The sequence below is a fragment of the Festucalex cinctus genome, chromosome 13 (genome assembly GCF_051991245.1).
Source record: "Festucalex cinctus isolate MCC-2025b chromosome 13, RoL_Fcin_1.0, whole genome shotgun sequence".
Taxonomy (NCBI): Eukaryota; Metazoa; Chordata; class Actinopteri; order Syngnathiformes; family Syngnathidae; genus Festucalex; species Festucalex cinctus.
The window spans coordinates 23,462,834-23,480,733 of record NC_135423.1 but is presented as its reverse complement, the minus strand read 5'-3'; the positions used below and the strand labels follow the sequence as shown (position 1 = coordinate 23,480,733).

At 45.4% G+C, this 17,900-nt stretch overlaps 1 long non-coding RNA gene across 1 annotated transcript; it reads right to left on the bottom strand.

Moving 5' to 3' along the window:
- Nucleotides 1-3,660: 3,660 nt before the first annotated feature.
- On the bottom strand, nucleotides 3,661-6,506 carry LOC144033388 (uncharacterized). The gene is made up of 2 exons (XR_013287964.1): nucleotides 6,430-6,506; nucleotides 3,661-6,086 (listed from the first exon to the last, which is right to left on the bottom strand). It is a non-coding gene; the product is annotated as an uncharacterized LOC144033388 (long non-coding RNA).
- Between the last annotated feature and the right edge of the window lie 11,394 nt (nucleotides 6,507-17,900).

Below are 17,900 nucleotides of genomic sequence, written 5' to 3'. Positions count from 1 at the left end.
GGCCCACACAAAATCACTGAATAGTAAACTAGCATTAAGTGCAATAACTCAATTTGTGGAACCCCCCCGAACACACACACACACACACACACACACACACACACCCACACACACACACACCCACGCCCACACACCCACCCACGCATATACCCACACACAAAATCAACTCACTCAAAATGTTTAATATTATTCAGGTACTCTATTTGTCCTGCAAGTCATTCCAGAGCCGTAAAAATTTATTTGGCCTAGTCGGATGGATGGATGGATGTTATTGTATAGAGAAGTGTAAGACCAATTGTAAGCGCAACTAATCCTTTGTCTGAAGTCTGCCATCTAGTGGCTAATGGTGATATTACAACTTAGAACTACAGTCAATGTATAACCGCTGCTCGGCATTTTTTTGTAATTTTGTTATATTTTGGTTTTGCCTGTTTTTTCTGTGATTTTTTTTCTTCTTTTTTTATTGTACTTTTATTGTATTTTCACATGTGGCTTGCCAGTTGCCCATCCCTGAGATCGAGACCTCAACTCTGAGGTGTAATTTCTGTTCATGGTTCCAGTGTTAAGTTACTTAATTTCCCGGTATTCACACTCAATCCGCCAAAGGAGGTAAATGTTTTTCGGTGGGCATATCATGGCTAAGATGCTATTTGTTACAACTGTCGGGTTATCTCATCCATTTCTTCTTTGTTCCTTCACAATAAGCTTCAGTAGTTCTAGATTAGACCTGTTTTAAAGGGGTACTTGACTCATTGAGCCGTTTTCAGCAGTAAAAAGTTAATATTTTGTCCAGAATTAATTTGATTACTATTATTTTTCTTGTACAACTTTAAAAACTAAATTTTCCCCCTGCTATCGACTGAAGATGACATCACCTGTGCTAAGGAAGTAGGTAAAAACCAATCATGGCTCAATTTGCTGACCAAACCCAGAAAACAGGTGGTATGTACACTGGGCTGGTCCCTAGTCAACAGCAGGGCATCATCATTCATACTTTTAATGAATTCAGAATGTGTGTTTCAACTACTTTTTAAAAAATAGATGTATTATATAAGCTCACATTACTCCTGAGGGAGTAAAGAAGCAAAAGCTTATGAAGTGAAACAGTAACAAATGATGCTGTGTGCATGTGCTTGTCTGTGTGTGCATTGTTGTGCATGTGTGGGGAGTGGTTAGACGTGTAAGACACAACCCCCCTCCACCAATTCCCATTGGCAGACACGAATGACAAGCATTCTGCGCCACAGCGTAGGAGGTGCTCTGCGTGTCCAGTTAGCTTCATTACGCTCACCCTCCTTGCTCTTGTGCACTTTGTCCTGAGAAAAACTCTTCTACTTTCTGTCCTCGTCCACTCTTGCCTCTCTGTCTCTGTCTCTCTCTCTCAGAGGACATAGTCATGCACTTGTATCCACCATTTTTAAATTTAGTCTCATTTTTAGTCCAGTTTCAATCACACTTGTTTTTATTTTAGTCAATATCGTCCTGTTTTCATATAGTCAATTTTTTAGTCGACTGTAAATCTCGCATTTTAGTCTTTATTTCAGTCCAAGAAAACCTAATTTTGTCGAGTTTTGGTCAACAAAAACTGTCAACATCAACATCAGGACAATCATTTTACCCATGTATATTTTTTTGTCAGCAGATTATGTTGAACATTTCGAAGCTAAAACTATTTCACATCAAATTTTGTCTCATATTTTTGATGAAAAACAATCTTCACTCACAATTACAGTATATCAACAAGTGGCTAGTATGGCTCCATCCTATGAGCTAGTAAATTAGCCAGCATTAATTAGCGGTCGGATTAACATTATTGTTGGAACGTAATAGCTGTTGGATTAATGTTACATTATAACTATAATTTATATATTTCTGGGGTTGGTGAACGATTCTGGTTTTGTAACTCTGTGGGTGGCAGGTGGTGTCTGGTTGGTGCTGGAATTCACTTTGCTTCATGTTTTCTTTCCTTTGATCCTTCCTCTGGTCTCCTGATAACTTCATGACTGTTGGGACTCTGAAGTATCCGGTTAAAGTAAAGGGTATGATTTTTCAGGTGAATTAATGAGCACAAACGCACACGCGTGTGCACACGCACACACACACAAAAAAGCAACAACAACAAAATACTATAATTTACTTCTTTTTTTTCTTTTTTTTTTACCTTTCACCATGAAGCCAACTCCTGTCTGTCCCATGTGTGATGTGTTTGTGCATGTTGCACTCGCTAGCTGCAAATTTAAAAGGGGTGGTGTGTGTGTGTGTTGGGGTGGGGTGGGGGGGGGGGGGGGGTGACAGTGTCACATAACAGTGTCACAGTGACAGATTAGCAGAGACAGGATTTTACAAAAATCATGATTATTTTTGTCTCATTTTTGTTTGTGAACTAAAATGTCCATAGATTTTATTCCAGTTTTTATGAAGTAAAGTACATTTTCATCTCGTCTTCATTAGTCAATGAAAATGCATACCGATTTAGTTCCAGTTATTGTTTATTATTGAGGGTTGTAGTCTAGTCTAGTTTTAATCTGGTGAAAAATGTGTCTTGATGAAATTATTCTTGTTTAGTTTTCCTTGACAAAATTAATACTACCTATATACACTACATTTGTAATTGTGACAAACTCAGCAGTGCATCACCCTGAGGTTCCTTGTAGGGAATGATTTAAAGTTGTAGTGTGGTTGTGTGTGTTCTACATGAATTATTTAGTGGTGTTTATGTTAAGGAAGAAACAGGATTTTGAATGCTTCAGCAATCTGCTGCACGCCGTTTGGGTGTCTAAAAGAAGAATAGAAGATGGGATTCCCTCTCAGTATGTTGTGCAGTGGCCGCGTTTATATCTGGAGAGAGGACGTGTGAACAGGAAGATCACAGTATGGCAGCACATTGTGTCACGCTTCTGTTGTGAAAGAGATGTCCCCGTGGAGCTTGATAATCGGTTTGAGGGCCGCAACGTGTGCATCGCTGATAAAAGAGGTTTTCACTTGACGGCCTAAATGTGATCAGCTTGTCAGGTTGTAATGACGTAAGAGGGAGAAATTAATGTGGCACGATGGAGAGATAGAGGTGTTTTGGAAAAGGTCATGAAATGTTCTTCCTGTCAGAAGGTTAGCACAGCAAATACAGCAAAGTGGCATCTTGCCAGCGAGACATGATTCCGATTTGAACTATAAATTTTACTTTACTTTTTTTTACACGGGGCAGCACGGTGAACGAGTGGTTAGCATGTCCGCCTCCCAGTTCTGAGGACTCGGGTTCGAGTCCAGGCTCCGGCCTTCCTGGGTGGAGTTTGCATGTTCTCCCGTGCTCGCGTGGGTCTTCTCCGGGTGCTCCGGTCGCCTCCCACATTCCAAAGACATGCATGGCATGTTAACTGGCGCTCCGAATTGTCCCTAGGTGTGCTTGTGAGTGTGAATGGTTGTTTGTCTCTGTGTGCCCTGCAATTGACTGGCAACCAGTCCAGGGTGTCCCCTGCCTACTGCTGGTGAGATAGGCACCAGCACCCCCTGCGACCCTTGTGAGGAATACGCAGTCAAGAAAATGGATGGATGGATGGATGTTTTTACACGGTGTGGCCACAATATTAAGAACATGCAGAATCTCTAGCTTCCATTGATTACATTGTTATTGTTACACAGACGAGAATGATGGGCCAAGTCATCTGTCGTGCAACATATTTACATTCTTTATTCTCTCAACTGTATCCTGTCAAAGCACAATAATACACCAGTTAAACAGTGTTCGCGGTGCGCGACCATGTCATGCGTCATCCTCTACTGACTCGTCTTCCTCGACATAGCTTGAAAACACTTCTAATGCAGCATGTGACAATCATATAGCTACCATTACACAGTTAAATTCACATACAGAACAGTTTCTTTTTCAAGAAATTACCATATGCATTTTACTCTGAAACAAACACTGAAATAACATTCATCAGTGGCTTTGAACCCTGTTCTAATTCACTATTATACTATTCACTTAACTATTAATGCCCAACGATATTTTCTATTGTTGACAGAACAATATATATATTTCCTCTTAATACAAAACACAAAATGTGGACAGTTACGGCGTCCATCACTGGCTAATGAATGAATTCACGCCAATACAAATCAACACGTGTGGTCTTTAGCACACTCTAGCATAACTACAATTAGCTTAGCTTAGCTCACTCATACAAGTAACACTAGTGTCTCATTACAAGACATTGTAGCGATAATTGGGTCGTCTTTTGGACGAATTAATAATCTGGACGTTACAGAGGTAAATTGTATTTACCTCGATAACCTCTGGGGCACCACGTTGTTTTTGCTTTGGGTTAACAGGAGCAAACAACGACCAAAATCCTTTCATCAGTCATTGATAGTCTAAAGTCGCCACACTCGATATTCAGTGGTTCGTTGTACTAACAAAAGAATAATAATCCACTCGGAAACACAGATGACTTAGGCGGAATAATGTTCATAAAACATGCATTTATTCACGATTGCTACACTACAGAATCAAAACACTGCCTATCTAACTATTCTACCGTCAGAAGAAAAGAAACAAAATAAAGCGAATGAAAATAAGGAAGGAATGCAAATGAATGAGGAAACAAGGGAAAAGAGAAATTTGACCTGCCAGATCTGTGATATGTTTCAAACGTAAGTTGCACGCAGTGATACCAATTTTGGAATCAAATGCAGACTTACGAGCATCGTTTGCGGCGAACGAGCAGAAAGGTCTTGAAAAAAGGGGGAAAAATAGTCAATGTTTGTTCCAAAAAGGCAAGAAAATAAAAAAAAAGTTATTCCACAGGTGAGCACGGGGAAACCGCTCAGGGGCCTGGCGTAGGTGCGCGGCTCGTGCCTTGATTGGTCGGCGATCCGGCGAGGTTGATTCTCGTCAAGGTTGGTTTTGCTGGGCAGCTGTCCGAGTTCAGGTGTTGCAGCTCGGTCAGTACGCGCCTGCGTACGGGGAAGGCCAGCCGTTGGAGGTGCGTTGGCACTGCGGCGGAGCGCCACCGAATAGCACGTGAGGTGCGCGGCTCAGGTGCACAACCTTGAGCCCGGCGCTACGTGCAAGTTTACGCCGGGGCCGCGGAGTCCGGGCGGGCAACCACCGATGGTGGAACAAATTAAAAAAAAAAAAAAAAAAAGTCTTTAGTCAGCGTTGCAGTTTGCACCTGCTTTGGCGTGGCGTGGAGCGAGGGTCCGCTCTCTGCTGCCAGAAAAAAAAAGGCCACGTGGTTGGCAAATTTCTTGGAACAAAGAGTTCGCAGCAGGCTGGGCCACTTGCAGGTCGTGCTAGAGAGTTTTTGGAGGAGGCGGGAGAGCAGGAGGAGAAGCAAGAGAGTGAGCAGAGGTCTGCTCGTCCTTTTAAAGTCTCTGGGTGGGGCTTCAGCAAGTGATGGCACACCCTTCTGTTCGCTCGGGCAGACTTTAAGAGGAAAATTATTAAAGAGATTAATAATTTGGCATTAAATTTGGTCAGTCTGGCAAATCAGTTTTCCCAGACAACCCGTTTAGCACACATCGTAATTAATGCATCATAAACTAACTTGTGAGGTAACTTCTACTTGTCTAATCTGACTGAACTGAGAGATATTGATTATCTTTCATTCTTTATGGTGTACACATGAAATAGGATGTTCATACACACAAAGATATAACATGAATCATTCGTAGTTCAGTTGTCTGTCAAGAATTATCATGGTATAAATGTGTAAAATGCGGTTACTTATGTGAATTGTCACTAAGGATAGTTCCAAGTTTCACCACTTGGCGGTGCTGTTGCTCCATCTAGACGTTCCAGGACGGGCGAGGCGCCAGAATACCCTTTGTGATTGATAAGAAGTCATGAACATTCCTTTGATCGGTCATTTGTGTATTCCAAACCATTGGAGCCATTTGTTCGGGCTCCGAGAAGACTGCTTGAATACACTCCTTCGGCAGACGCATAAATTCCTTTGTCACCTGGTCAGCGGCTTCAAAAGAGTTTTGTTGGTGGCTGGGTGACCACCTGCAGAGCTGACCAGGCTTGGATCCTGTCTGGGCAGTGGAATATTCATGCACTGCAGAGAATTTGCTTTAGGAGAAGCAAACTTAAAAAAAAAAAATTAGAGGGTAGAGTGGAACTAGGCAATAGTTGTTACAACATGTACCGCTTAACATTGGTTACGGTTACTCTTCACATACATCATACGCATTTCTGAGCAGTAGTTACAATAACTTCTCTCATTTCAACACACGCGGACATCGTGTTCATTTCAGCGTTCGCGTCGGACTTTGTGTCCGCCATAACAAGCATACATCGTACGTGGCTCACTTCTACAAGCTCCTAAACATGTACCTCCGCAATCTAGCTCAACATGTGACATTCTCAAACACTTATAATCATTTTCTACCATTGTCTATCATTTACATTTTACTTAGGAAATATCTTACCTGTCAAAGCACAATAATACACCAGTTAAACAGTGTTCGCGGTGCGCGACCATGTCATGAGTCATCCTCTACTGACTCGTCTTCCTCGACGCCAATCAGTCATACACTGCGGATACGCAAGCTTCTAAGCACCATCTGGTGGCGAAAACTTATATTGCACTTTGATGTCAAATAGACACTAAACAGTTGTTGTCTCAGTAGAAAATGACTTTTAAACATAAATGTAAATAAAATTAAATTATGGGGGGCAACTATTTCTGTGTATTCACTTTTACCATAGTGCCACATTATACAACTACAACAAGGGCCTCTATAGTACTTGACATCATTAGATGAGCTGGAGTCTGGAGTCCCAGATGGCTTCAGGCCAGAACTGTGGTGCACACCAGGAAATTGCAGGCAGGGTTGGGGAATCCAGGTCCAGAAAGTGTAAAACCCTGACACAGGTCGGCTTTAGCCACAGATAAACAACTGGCAGGCAAACAAGACAAAAACAACCGGTCAGACTCACAAAAATAAGTATAAACACATTTGTTAAATGAATACCTTTCCAATAGTGTCACTCAAAACTAAATAAGGCAACATTTCTGGTACAACAGGGGATCTTGATATCAACAAATGATTATTTTTCTAATTAAAAGATGACACATCATTGATTTTAAGCCTCATTCCCTGTAAAACCTGAATGGACATACAATTTGGGATATACATACTTTATTTAAAAAGAACAAAGGGAACAGCTTCAGAGTATGGAATTTTGAAATTGGTTTTAAACAGAGCAGACTAAGCCCATGGTCTTCTCCAACACGAGTTACAGGGGAATATCCCAACACTTGTAACTCAACAAGGACATCCAATAGACCAGGGCTCCCTACCCCTGCTTTAGGTGAAGCTTGGGTTCCACTATTGTAATTTTCTCACTTAAAGCCAGTAAATTGCTTGTCCGGAACTTTTCTGCTACTGATCAACTATGGGAATGAGCTATATTGGCGCTTTACTGAAATATCTTCAGTTTTAAAACACTGGCTGACTTGGAAGGCGTGGCGTGGCTGACTTGGAAGGCGTGGCTAACTTGGAAGGTGTGGCAGGCGTGGCAGACTTGGAAGACTTGGCATGGCAGACTTGGAAGACTTGGCGTGGCGTGACTGGGAAGACTGGGAAAACTTGGAAGTAGAGATGTTACGCTCGAGCCTTCCTGCTCGAATCTGATTCGACCAAATGAAGCGGAGGCGTGTCGAAGCAGTGGTCCGACCACTGCTTCGGACATGCCGAAAATCACCTGACCACTGCAATTGAGGTCTCGAACGTCACAAAAGTGTCAGCGACTTCACGCTGTTTCACGGGAAAGATGAACTCGGTGTTTGACAAAACTAGCTGCAGTAATTAAACCCCCAATTACTTGATACAAAAATTAGGAAAGGTAATGATCATTCAGCTCAAATATTTTCTCCATTCTAGGATTATGGAAATACGTATCCCATATAATAAAAAAACAATATCCCTGTTCACAAGCACCGCACTTACACATATTCTGTCAAGTAAATTTGACTATTTACAGTGCAACCAAATAGACAATTTCAGAGTAATATTTGCACTTGGAAGAGCGTAAAATAAATAAGTAAAAAAAAAATAGTCAAAATTCAAACTCACGACCTTCAGTTTGAGAGACAGCTGCTTTTTTGTTGTTGTTGTAACCACTCATTCACACACAAGCATACTTCATGTAAGCCACAAGGGGTCTCCCAGGCGGAGGAGCGAACCCGCGCCAACCAGCACTGAAGGCAAGTGACGGTCCCACTCCTCCACCTGGAGCCCAGAGACAGCTGCTTTACATGATCGGCCACGGAGCTCCTGCCGTCAGTGATGTGTTAGTATATCGCTGGTCAGCCGGAATTTTCCTACAAACGTCTCAAAGTTGAAGCTGCAGATCACGAGGTCGTTCCTTAACCCATGAGAGATATAGGCTTTTATCATTTTTTTGTTTTTTTCCCCAATTCTTTATTTTATTCTCTTCCAAGTGTAAATAAATTATAGCCTACTGTAGCGAGCAGTGACGGGAGTCGGAGGCAGAGTGTTGAAGTCCAGAGCCAAAGACTGGCGTTTTATTGACATCATCAACAACAACTCACTCTGCGCGAGTTTCACAGACCGACCAACATTTTGTTCTTTTATCCTTTCATCCTTTTATCCTTTCATCCCATCCAACTCCTCCTTCGTCCCAACGTTCCGTGGGTGAATTATGTTCTCATCACCACACAAGCCCCCCCAGAATTCACCCATAATCAAACTCCGGATGACGGGGCGGCAAAACTGCCCGACCCCTGCGGGTAACGTACCCAGGAAGCGCGGGCGGGAGGGAGGGGCACAGCCGGAACATCAGAACAGTCCCGCGCACCCACTGGCGGGGATGCAGGAACAACTGGAAGGGACCCCGCACGGTCTCCCAGATGCAGCCTAGGGGGGGGGGGGGGTAGGCGGGGGGCGCGGGGCGCGGGGCAAGTCCAAGGGTCCGGCCAGGTCCACATGAGCCGGCTTAAGCCTGTCAACAGAAACAGTTTCGGAACGGCCCCCAACATCCACGACGATAGTCTTGGTACCATGCTGCAGGACCCTAAATGGTCCGTCGTAGGGGGGACTCAAGGGACCCCGCTGTGCTTGTCGACCCAATTACCGTCAGAAAGACCAGCGCGCAAAGCGGCTTTCATCGAACGATGGAACCGTTCGCACAGCCCGTTAGCCTGAGGGTGATAAGCGGAGGTGCGGTGTAGCTTGACCCCGAGGCCCTCAGCAACAGAGTTCCAAACCTCTGACGTGAACTGCGCACCCCTGTCAGACGAGAGGTCCGCCGGCGGTCCAAACCGAGCGACCCAGGTCCCGATAAACGCCCGGGCCACGTCACTGGTCGATATGGAGGTGAGGGGAACGGCCTCTGGCCAGAGGGTCGTCCTGTCCACCATCGTCAGGAGGTAGGTGAAGCCCTGGGAAGGAGGAAGCGGACCTACGATGTCGACATGGTCAAACTTCCTCGCAGGGACAACAAAAGTCTCCAAAGGCGCCTTTTTGTGACGGTGGACCTTGGCTCGCTGACAAGCCACGCATGAATCGACCCAGGCCCGTACATCTTTCTTCAACCCAGACCAGACGAACTTCTGAGCCACCAACCTCGACGATGCCTTCCTGCCGGGGTGTGAGAGACCATGGACCATGTCAAAGGCGGCCCTCTGCCAACCAGAGGGCACCAGCGGTCTAGGCCACCCCAAGGAGACGTCACACCACAGCTCAACCCCGGAATCGTCGACCGCCACCCTTTCAACTTGCAACCCGGTGTCGGAGCTCCGAAGCAACTGGGTGCCACGATCGGAAGCCTGGTCGGCCGCCATCCGGGAAAAGTCAAGGCCCAGCTGTACCGTGTTGACGGCTGCCCTGGACAGACAATCCGCGACCACGTTGTCCTTGCCAGCGAGATGTCGGATGTCCGTGGTGTATTCAGATATGAACGACAACTGGCGCTGTTGCCGCGCGGACCACGGCTCGGACAACTTCGACATGGAGAAGGTGAGCGGCTTGTGATCAACGAAGACCGTGAACTCACGGCCCTCCAGGATGAAGCGGAAGTGGCGGATCGCCAGCCAGACAGGAAGGAGCTCCCTGCCGAACGTGCTGTACTTGCGCTCCCGAGGGACCAACCGGCGGCTGAAAAAGGCGAGTGGCTGCCACGCACCATCGACGCGCTGCTCCAAAACAGCCCCAACGGCAAAATCAGATGCGTCAGTGGTGAGGGCGATCGGAGCATCCGGGCGCGGGTGGGCCAACAAGGCCGCTTGGGACAGTGCGGCTTTCGTCTCTTCAAAAGCCTTGACTCTCACATCGGTCCAGTCGACCGCACGGTTAGGAGCCACACCCTTAAGTGCGTCGTAAAGCGGGTGCATCACATGGGCAGCGTGGCGGAAGAACCTGTGGTAAAAAGTCACCATCCCGAGGAACTCGCGGAGACCTTGGGCCGTCTGGGGTCGAGGAAAAGCGGCAACAGCTTCCACTTTTGCCGGGAGCGGGGTGGCGCCGTCCTCGTTGATGAGGTGGCCGAGGAATTGGATGGAGGGCACACCAAAGACACATTTAGCTCAGTTAATAATCAGTCCAGCCTGGCTGAGCTTGGAGAAAAGCTGCCGGAGGTGTGAAAGGTGTTCTCCGATGGAGGTGCTGGCCACCAGGATGTCATCCAAGTAGACGAAGAGGAACGGCATGTCCCGGAGACCAGAGTCCATGAGACGCTGAAAAGACTGGGCCGCGTTTTTAAGGCCGAATGGCATCCTGAGAAACTCAAACAGTCCGAAAGGTGTTATCACAGCAGTCTTAGGCACATCGGCGGGGTGAACCGGAACTTGGTGATAGCCCCGTACCAAGTCCACCTTGGAAAACACCTTCGCACCTGCCAGGTGGGCAGAGAAGTCCTGTATGTGCGGGACGGGATAGCGATCGTGCGTCGTGGCATCATTTAGGCGGCGATAGTCTCCACACGGTCACCAGCCGCCGTCCGACTTCGGAACCATGTGGAGAGGCGAGGCCCACGGGCTGTCCGAACGACGAATTATGCCAAGACGTTCCATGTTGGCAAATTCGGACTTAGCTGTGGCCAATCTATCAGGGTTGAGGCGTCGGGCCTTAGCGTGAACCGGCGGGCCCACGGTCTCGATGTGGTGCTCGACCCCATGCTTGGTAGAAGTGGCTGCAAATGTAGGCGTGGTCAGGCTGGGAATTCTCCAAGAAGCCGCGTGAACACGTCGTCATCTGAGAGCGGGCTGGCAAGGCCCTCAAACGTCTCCCCATCACACCCACAAGCAACAGTGGAAAACGTCACAGCATCCAACAGGCGGCCATTTTTAACATCCACCAGTAGACTGTGGACACACAAAAAGTCCGCGCCAAGAAGGGGAAAAGAAATGTCCGCAGTGACAAAGTCCCAAGTGAACCGGCGCTCCCCAAAACATACATCCACTATCTTAGTGCCGTAGGTCCGGATAGGTGCATCGTTGGCCGCTGACAGGTGCAGGCCGTGAGTGCCCCCGGCAGCATCTTCAGCCGAGGCAGGCAACACGCTTCTGCGGGCGCCGGAGTCACAAAGGAACTTGAGTCTGGAGAGGGTGTCCATGATAAACAGCAGCCGGCACTCTGCGCCCCCACTCACAGCTGCAACTGAGTGGAGGCGTCGCCGTTTCCCGACGCAACAAAGGAGCAAGGGGCGCGGCACCTCTTCGCCTTGGTTCCAAAACGTGCGTGAAAATAGCATAAGCCAGGGGCTGATCGGCCATCCACGGCAGCGCGTACCTTATGAGGTGCCGTTGCGGCCGTTGGGACTGGGAAGGAGCGTGCAGAAGCCAAGACCTCGTGGTTGTGACGCTGGGTGGCCAGGAAAAAACGGTCAGCTTCCTCCGCCAGAGCACGTGGCTCGGAGATGGTAGTGTTCGCTAGCACTGTCTGGACATGAGGAGGCATGGGGCGCAGAAACAGTTCAATAAACAAAAAGTTCGGCTCCTCCGCGCCAAGCAGGTTCAGCATTTTTTCCATTAGCTCGGACGGCTTACTGTCCCCCAGGCCCTGGATGGCGAAAAGGTGGCGAAAAGGTCTTAAGGAGGTACGCTTTGAGCCCCGCGTACATATCCCGTGCCGGGGGAGAGGTGATAAAACTCACGGCTCTGGCCGCCGTGGAGCTCCCGAGCGCGGACACAATGTGGTAGTAGCGCGTGGAATCGTCCGTAATTCCCCGGATGGCAAACTAAGCTTCAGCTTGTACAAACCACGTCGCCGCGGCCGACTCCCAAAACTCCGGTAACTTGAGACCAGCGGAGTTCGCCATGTCGCTCAATTCGATCAAATTCTCAGCCTCGGAAACTTCAACGAGGCGGATGTCTGGGTCACCAATGTAGCGAGCAGTGACGGGAGTCGGAGGCAGAGTGTTGAAGTCCAGAGCCAAAGACTGGCGTTTTATTGACATCGTCAACAACAACAACTCACTCTGCGCGAGGCTCACAGACCTACCAACATTTTGTTCTTTTATCCTTTCATCCCATCCAACTCCTCCTTCGTCCCAACGTTCCGTGGGTGAATTATGTTCTCATCACCAAACTACTCTAAAAATACTGTTGCGAAAACCAAAGACAAAAACAATACACAAACTTGAAAGTTCAACTTTACTTGTGTAAATCACACTTTAAAATGACACAATCCCACAGTTGAAAAAGATAGCCATCTACTGAAACCTAACTGAACTTATGAAATGCAGAGGCTCATACATGATCGCAAGTAATGAAGCTTTGTAAACAGTGATTCTAAAAATTCCATGTGTGCAGGTTTGACCAGCAGATGGAGCTCTTGCAGTGTGTCAAATGCCTCGAAGCAGTGCTTCGTTTTGGCGCAATTGACCTTTCGCAAACTCCGCCCCCCAAACGAGCATTGACCAATCACACATTTAGCAACCGTTGCTATGTAAGCATAGTCCGTCAAGCTTTACTCAGCTCTCGATGACGTCCATAGTCTGATTGATTTTATTTGATGGCTTACGAGACTGCTAACCACCATAAAACTTTACGGAAGAAGAGTGACAACCATTAACAAGCTCCGGACCTCCAAAATGATGAAGCGGTGTGCCTACGGAGTATGTAAATCGGACTGTGCTAAGGTAAGACTATGCTAACTCTATCGGGCTAACTAGCTAGCTGTAGTGTAGTTTGCTTTCGGGGCAATAACTGTCACAAAACAATCTCAAAGTTATTGTAGTTACTATTAATGAATAATATATATTACTAGAATGTCATTGCCATCCAAGTTAAGCTTGTTCAGTCAGTGGTTAATGTTAGTTTAATGGCTTCTGTTAGCTTTTGCATTTGTCTAAGTGTTGCGAGCTAACGTTAACACAAATCTTCGTCAATTTTGGCAAACTTAGCGTCCTAATAAGTGCCCCGAGCTTATCTTGTTTTCAAGACACCCGTCTCCGGAGTATCCCAACCTTGTGCTTGCGGTACAAGTGTTGAACCAGACAAGGGAGCAGCTCGAAGGCTGTTGAAAGCCACCCCCACCCACACACACAAGGTAGACTTAAAGGAACACTTTACTTATTGATCCATTTTTAGCAGCAAAAAGTTGCTACTTTTTCAATAATTAATTTGGTGACGTGATTATTTTTTTATGTACATTTAATAACTTTTAAACCGATGTTAAAATGAATCGAACGCCGGCATGTTTGTTACACGTGACTAAATAACCCGGATGTTTACGTCACTAGTGTGTAAACGCTACACGATCGAAGCACTATGAAACGCAGCCGTGCATCTAGCGTCAAACCCGGAAGGATTAAACCTTATCGCTTCGAGCCAACACGACAAAATAACCCTACCGAAGGAAAGTCTGCCTTGGATGTGAAAGTTGTGGCGCCAGATGGTCTTTTCGGGCACAAAATAAACTTTAATGAACGAGTGAATCAGGTGGTGTGAGTGGTGCTCGTGCGGGAGCTGCAGGAATGGACAATCCGCTAATGAATGTGTGCTGTCTGGAAATAAAAGAAATCGAGGATCGGTTCCTTGCGGACAATCTCAACTGCATCCTGGAACATCAGACATTCAACATGGCAATACTAAATAGACATTCTCAGGATAGCTTTGGTTGCGATGAAAGATGTGAAGAAGAAAAGTCTTGGAGGAGCCAATATCCAACAGGTAAAGTGACACACAGCACGAGCAATGCAAAACGTGTGGAACTGACAAACTATTTCAGGAAAAAGAAAAAAAATAGTAAAATTATATGTATCGTCGTTACAGCGCCCAACCTCCCCTAGCTGTTTTTTTTTTCTTTTTTTGCGTAGCGTCCCGATGATGTTAACGAAAGCTTGCAAGAAGGTTGTGTATTAACCGTGTTTATTTATAGACAAAATGAAGTAAGGAAATGCGAGACGCCGTTACCTAGGCTGGTTATCAATGGTTGGGACCCGAACGAAATTAATAGAAATGCAAATGAAACTGGAATGCACCACAGGAAGAACAGCGGGACAGAACACAAATGTAGTACGTCGCACATGCCGATGATAATGACACTAATACACATTCAATAAATTTTTTGTTAAAATAAGATTATGAACATGGTCAATTTGTGAAGTATAAACAACTTACGAGCTAATAAAACATAACGTCCGCGCCTGCTTGTCCTTGCCGGGAGGTCGACAGCACTTAGCAAGCCATTTTCTACGCAAATAGTCTTTTTTTTTTGGGGATAACATACCAGTGTGCGGGGCGGCACGGTAGTCGAGTGGTTAGCACGTCCGCTTCCCAGTTCTGAGGTCTCCGGTTCGAGTCCAGGCTCGGACCTTCCTGGGTGGAGTTCGCATGTTCTCCCCGTGCCCGCGTGGGTCTTCTCCGGGTACTCCGGTCTCCTCCCACATTCCAAAGACATGCATGGCAGGTTAATTGGGCGCTCCGAATTGTCCCTAGGTGTGCGTGTGAGTGTGGATGGTTGTTCGTCTCCGTGTGCCCTGCGATTGGTTGGCAACCAGTCCAGGGTGTCCCCCGCCTACTGCCCAGAGCCAGCTGAGATAGGCGCCAGCAGCCCCCGCGACCCTTGTGAGGAATAAGCGGTCAAGAAAATGGATGGATGGATACCAATGTGCTCCTCGCGGGTTTTTCCTTGACGACACCCTGCAAAATTTTGCAATACACAAAGGCATAAGTGACGTTTGTGTCTTCCTCGTCGTTCTGTCTGCGTGAACTACTGTTCGCCAAGCGAGTATACACACTTGTTACGTCACCACTTGAGGGCGTTCCAACACGGAAGTACTTCTATGTTGAAAAAAGTTAAATAAATCAATATTGGGGTGTATTCTTCAGCTCTTATGCATGTTTCGTAGCTAAACTAACTATTTACTGCCAATCAAGCCATACATGTAAAATTAAAGGTGCCTTCCTTTAACGTTACGTCAATATTTGAGTTGAAATGCAAGTAAAATATTAAAATAAATATGAACACCTTGTGAGAAACTTGAGTACCAGGTAAAGTGACAATGAATTAATAAAATTTACCATTTCATTTGCAAAAAATGTGTACAGATGCAGAGTCCATGTGCAGGAGCTTCCAGGTCCACAGCTGTTGATGCTGAAACAGAAAATCATGAACACCCCCTACTTCCTAGAAGCCAGCTGGAAAACGACCCTGAGGAGGGACAGAGCACTGAAGAGGAGAAGAAATTGGAAGAAGAAAATGACAATATGAAATTAAATTGTCCTTAAAAGAAACTGAAATAGAAAGTCAGAAAACACAAATTAGCACACTTAAAAAACTAAATCAGCTGTTTGTTTTAATGAAATTTCTAAAATAAAAAAAGTTCAATATAGTGTCAAATTCCTAATACAAGATTGGTAATCAAACATCACATCTGGTATGTAGTGACCTACAGCTAGAGACAGTAAATCACATCACAACTACATTACAGTACTAACATTTTGATATTTTTCACAGTTGATATTTTTACTGTGAAGCATTTCGCAAATTCAAAAGATGGAAGATGCTGTAAAAATGCAATGTGGCTTTATCCTTGTTTAATATTTTTATGCGTTTGTGTATTTTCTCCTTTTATAGATTGCAAAGACCATTCAGAATGTGTAAATATCAAATTTCAATGAAACCTCAATAAACCCGTGAGGAAAACATACAATATTTTTTTCACAGCAACTTGATTCTGACTGGCTGATCCAACCTACTGTAATCTCACCTGGTGGCTTAGACCACACCCCACTGCATATTTCTTGCCTCAAATTTCTCTCAGGTGCAGTTTCATGGAGTGATTGATGGTGTTTCTGTAAAATGGAAGGATTAAAAAAGAAAACGTACTTGTTGTGCATATAGCTCTTGCCTTTAGCCTTGGCTACCACCACACTGCTCACAGGTTGACTAGTATTTATTTATTTTTTTACCCCTGGCTTCGTGCCACTGCTGAGGCATGCTTGTGGGGTAAATGTCATCACTTCTTGCACAGTGCAGGTCCATGGTGTGCATAAAGCCCACAATGTGAGCGCAAAAACCTGGTGAACTGATTGAAAACACATAGCATTAGGTATTTGTTTTGGAAAAACTATTACAATAATGTAGCATTAACTAGCTAGTTACAGCCATATAACCTTAACTACATCCATGGCTACGGTGACAAATATTTTTTTATGATGGACAAAGAATAACAATGGCTGATCTGATGCTTTCAAAGACACACACACACAAAAAAAAAACAACAACAACTAATGTTTAGCTAGCTATAAACACCAAAGTTTAGCTAACTTGCTGACCTAACAGTAATCCTCATATTTTAACAATACTAGACTAATACAAGTAAGAAAACTTACCCGGCAGTACAAGAGCACGACTGGTCCATAATGCTGTGCTGGTTGCATCTGAAGTACAGGTCATGGGGTTTTCTCAGATTTAGCGTGCTTCTTGTACGTTTCCCCTTCGCTGGCTAATTTAATATTATGACTATAACCCTCCACTGCATATTGTAAACCTTTTTGCCTCGATCTTGAGGATATTGCACTGGTATTGCTCCAAAAGAAATCACTAATACACGCCGGTGTAAGTCTTCCCGTCACGGCTTGTGCTGTCGGAGTCACCAAGCTTGACGGACTAGCAACAGTAACTAAGGGGGTGCAGAGCTTATGCGAAAGGTCAATTGTCTCGAAAGTGGTTCATTGTTTCGGAAACCCTCGGTTTATCCATCCAGAGGCAGACTTGGCAGACTTGGCAGACTTGGCAGACTTGGCAGACTTGGCAGACTTGGCAGACTTGGCAGACTTGGCAGACTTGGCAGACTTGGCAGACTTGGCAGACTTGGCAGACTTGGCAGACTTGGCAGACTTGAACCAACAACACTGCAATACAACATACAATGCTCCCACACCCGTGTGCAACAAACACCACTCCCTTATACCAACACTAATGAGACAATAACAAGACACACCTGGGAAACACAGCAGGCAGAGGGCACTAATTAGGTCACACAAACGGGGAGGGGAGACACACACAGATGGACAAGGTGAACAGTGACGAGACTATGGGAGACAAAACTGGACAAAAGACAACACAAACCCCCAAAACCAAACTAAAACCCAACCACCCAAAACCGAAACATGACATTTAGTTATTGCAGTTGCAATAATTGCGATGAAATGGTTATGTAATTAATATGACAGGCCCGTCCCACTCACAATACCTCCCCTCTCCTCCTCGGTGCAGGAGAAAAAAAAGAGAAGGACAAACATAGATTCATACAATGTAGATTCAATTGTATCTTTTTTTTTTTTAACCCAAACTTCAATGTTGACAAAACGTTGTTGAATCAACGTTTGATTAAACATCAGTCTTCAGCTATAAGCAAAAAAAAATAAAATCTTCTTAACCCTAATTCAACATTGATTTAAAATATTTTCATAAGTTCCATATTT